Source organism: Vicia villosa, linkage group LG7 (assembly GCF_029867415.1).
Source record: "Vicia villosa cultivar HV-30 ecotype Madison, WI linkage group LG7, Vvil1.0, whole genome shotgun sequence".
Taxonomy (NCBI): domain Eukaryota; kingdom Viridiplantae; phylum Streptophyta; class Magnoliopsida; order Fabales; family Fabaceae; genus Vicia; species Vicia villosa.
This window is the reverse complement of record NC_081186.1, coordinates 114,094,101-114,099,151: the sequence shown is the minus strand read 5'-3', so window position 1 is coordinate 114,099,151 and position 5,051 is coordinate 114,094,101.

Below are 5,051 nucleotides of genomic sequence, written 5' to 3'. Positions count from 1 at the left end.
TACATTTATTATTTTGATTGTGTCAAAAATATATTTCAATTAAATTTTTATTTTTATTTCTCCTTTTTGAAAAAAAAATTTTTTTTTAATTTAATATAAATATCTCAAAAAAGCACCTTTATTAATTTTATTCTATCCATTTTTAAATTTTTTACATAATTTGTTTTTTAAGTTGGCATAATTTTTGCAACATAAACCAACTTAAATTTTCATTCTATCCATTAAAATTTTTTTAAAATATATATTTCTATCAACTAAACTAATTAATTTTAAATTAAGGCATATTTTCAATGACACCCTTATCTACCATGGCCAACAAACGGAAGTAAAACCCTTGAACCAATTAGAGTAAAATCAATTATATATAATAGCTCATATTAAAAAAATACATTTGCTTATAAGCATATGCATTTCAACAAAATAGAATACCCTTTTCAACCATGGCAAACAAACGGAGGTAAAACTCTTGAACCAACTAGAGTAAAATCAATTATATGTAATACTTCATATTTAAAAAAAATACATTTACTTAAAAGCATATGCATTTCAAAGAAATAGAATATTTGTAATTAACGGCAATAATAAGTTAAAGGGACTCATAATCATTTAGCAAAAAACAACAAAACAAAAACTTAATTCATGAAATAATAAATATTAGAAAACCTCACCCTATAGTTCAAGTTGTCAAATACCACAAAAGTTCCATATTTGCAATTTTTATCTTTGATATCTCACGTTTGTAAATAATTTCAACCAAGCACACCAATTGAAATACTATTGAAGGTTCCATAAAGGAAATGAAAGAAACAGATAATAAATTTTAATTTTAATTTTTTTCATTATCTGTTCCCATCACTTTCGTAATGAAATCATCATTAATAGAGAAGATCGCAATGTATCCCTTAGCTACCATTGCACACCCACGACACTACGTAGTATGTTCTTAATCTCTATTGGTAATTCTATTTGATATTTATAAATAAAAGTAGTTATATAACACAATCACATAACTCTTTTATCTCGTCATTTTGTTTAAACAACACATGCTACTTATGTGAATCCAAGACCTTATATATAGGCAACAGTTGATAAATAATTTTAGATCGACCTTTTTTTAATATAAATTTACAAAAATTAAAGATTGAAATATTTGAAGGCATAAAAGTATTTAAATCTTTAAAATTTTACATAGCTTGTTAGGGAATTTATGTTTTGTTAGAGAAAAAAATCTTATTATAAATGTAAAACAGATAATAAATTTTAATTTTAATTTTTTTCATCGTCTGTTCCCATCACTTTCGTAATGAAATCATCATTAATAGAGAAGATCGCAATGTATCCCTTAGTTACCATTGCACACCCACGACACTACGTAGTATGTTCTTAATCTCTATTGGTAATTCTATTTGATATTTCATAAATAAAAGTAGTTATATAACACATTATAAAATAAGTTTTTTTTCTCATAATTATAAGTTTTACATTTATTTCTAACCAAAAAAGTAAAATTATTTTGTTTTGAATATTACATAAATCTTTAAATATACTATATACATTATCCACTAAATTTTTTATATTATTTTAATTTCTATTTTCTAGAATAGTTTCACTTTTAAATTTAACAAAATTTTCATGAAAATACATTTATTATTTTGATTGTGTCAAAAATATATTTCAATTAAATTTAAATTTTTATTTCTCCTTTTTGAAAAAATTAATTTTTTTTAATTTAATATAAATATCTCAAAAAAGCACCTTTATTAATTTTATTCTATCCATTTTTAAATTTTTTACATAATTTGTTTTTTAAGTTGGCATAATTTTTGCAACATAAAACAACTTAAATTTTCATTCTATCCATTAAATTTTTTTTAAAATATATATTTCTATCAACTAAACTAATTAATTTTAAATTAAGGCATATTTTCAATGACACCCTTATCTACCATGGCCAACAAACGGAAGTAAAACCCTTGAACCAATTAGAGTAAAATCAATTATATATAATAGCTCATATTAAAAAAATACATTTGCTTATAAGCATATGCATTTCAACAAAATAGAATACCCTTTTCAACCATGGCAAACAAACGGAGGTAAAACTCTTGAACCAACTAGAGTAAAATCAATTATATGTAATACTTCATATTTAAAAAAAAAACATTTACTTAAAAGCATATGCATTTCAAAGAAATAGAATATTTGTAATTAACGGCAATAATAAGTTAAAGGGACTCATAATCATTTAGCAAAAAACAACAAAACAAAAACTTAATTCATGAAATAATAAATATTAGAAAACCTCGCCCTATAGTTCAAGTTGTCAAATACCACAAAAGTTCCATATTTGCAATTTTTATCTTTGATATCTCACGTTTGTAAATAATTTCAACCAAGCACACCAATTGAAATACTATTGAAGGTTCCATAAAGGAAATGAAAGAAACAGATAATAAATTTTAATTTTAATTTTTTTCATTATCTGTTCCCATCACTTTCGTAATGAAATCATCATTAATAGAGAAGATCGCAATGTATCCCTTAGCTACCATTGCACACCCACGACACTACGTAGTATGTTCTTAATCTCTATTGGTAATTCTATTTGATATTTATAAATAAAAGTAGTTATATAACACAATCACATAACTCTTTTATCTCGTCATTTTGTTTAAACAACACATGCTACTTATGTGAATCCAAGACCTTATATATAGGCAACAGTTGAGAAATAATTTTAGATCGACCTTTTTTTAATATAAATTTACAAAAATTAAAGATTGAAATATTTGAAGGCATAAAAGTATTTAAATCTTTAAAATTTTACATAGCTTGTTAGGGAATTTATCTATTGTTAGAGAAAAAAATCTTATTAGTCATTCAATATTAAGACTATATATATATATAAAATAAGTTTTTTTTCTCATAATTATAAGTTTTACATTTATTTCTAACCAAAAAAGTAAAATTATTTTGTTTTGAATATTACATAAATCTTTAAATATACTATATACAGTATCCACTAAATTTTTTATATTATTTTAATTTCTATTTTCTAGAATAGTTTCACTTTTAAATTTAACAAAATTTTCATGAAAATACATTTATTATTTTGATTGTGTCAAAAATATATTTCAATTAAATTTAAATTTTTATTTCTCCTTTTTGAAAAAATTAATTTTTTTTTAATTTAATATAAATATCTCAAAAAAGCACCTTTATTAATTTTATTCTATCCATTTTTAAATTTTTTACATAATTTGTTTTTTAAGTTGGCATAATTTTTGCAACATAAAACAACTTAAATTTTCATTCTATCCATTAAAATTTTTTTAAAATATATATTTCTATCAACTAAACTAATTAATTTTAAATTAAGGCATATTTTCAATGACACCCTTATCTACCATGGCCAACAAACGGAAGTAAAACCCTTGAACCAATTAGAGTAAAATCAATTATATATAATAGCTCATATTAAAAAAATACATTTGCTTATAAGCATATGCATTTCAACAAAATAGAATACCCTTTTCAACCATGGCAAACAAACGGAGGTAAAACTCTTGAACCAACTAGAGTAAAATCAATTATATGTAATACTTCATATTTAAAAAAAATACATTTACTTAAAAGCATATGCATTTCAAAGAAATAGAATATTTGTAATTAACGGCAATAATAAGTTAAAGGGACTCATAATCATTTAGCAAAAAACAACAAAACAAAAACTTAATTCATGAAATAATAAATATTAGAAAACCTCGCCCTATAGTTCAAGTTGTCAAATACCACAAAAGTTCCATATTTGCAATTTTTATCTTTGATATCTCACGTTTGTAAATAATTTCAACCAAGCACACCAATTGAAATACTATTGAAGGTTCCATAAAGGAAATGAAAGAAACAGATAATAAATTTTAATTTTAATTTTTTTCATTATCTGTTCCCATCACTTTCGTAATGAAATCATCATTAATAGAGAAGATCGCAATGTATCCCTTAGCTACCATTGCACACCCACGACACTACGTAGTATGTTCTTAATCTCTATTGGTAATTCTATTTGATATTTATAAATAAAAGTAGTTATATAACACAATCACATAACTCTTTTATCTCGTCATTTTGTTTAAACAACACATGCTACTTATGTGAATCCAAGACCTTATATATAGGCAACAGTTGAGAAATAATTTTAGATCGACCTTTTTTTAATATAAATTTACAAAAATTAAAGATTGAAATATTTGAAGGCATAAAAGTATTTAAATATTTAAAATTTTACATAGCTTGTTAGGGAATTTATCTATTGTTAGAGAAAAAAATCTTATTAGTCATTCAATATTAAGACTATATATATATATAAAATAAGTTTTTTTTCTCATAATTATAAGTTTTACATTTATTTCTAACCAAAAAAGTAAAATTATTTTGTTTTGAATATTACATAAATCTTTAAATATACTATATACAGTATCCACTAAATTTTTTATATTATTTTAATTTCTATTTTCTAGAATAGTTTCACTTTTAAATTTAACAAAATTTTCATGAAAATACATTTATTATTTTGATTGTGTCAAAAATATATTTCAATTAAATTTAAATTTTTATTTCTCCTTTTTGAAAAAATTAATTTTTTTTTAATTTATTATAAATATCTCAAAAAAGCACCTTTATTAATTTTATTCTATCCATTTTTAAATTTTTTTCATACTTTGTTTTTTAAGTTGGCATAATTTTTGCAACATAAAACAACTTAAATTTTCATTCTATCCATTAAATTTTTTTTAAAATATATATTTCTATCAACTAAACTAATTAATTTTAAATTAAGGCATATTTTCAATGACACCCTTATCTACCATGGCCAACAAACGGAAGTAAAACCCTTGAACCAATTAGAGTAAAATCAATTATATATAATAGCTCATATTAAAAAAATACATTTGCTTATAAGCATATGCATTTCAACAAAATAGAATACCCTTTTCAACCATGGCAAACAAACGGAGGTAAAACTCTTGAACCAACTAGAGTAAAATCAA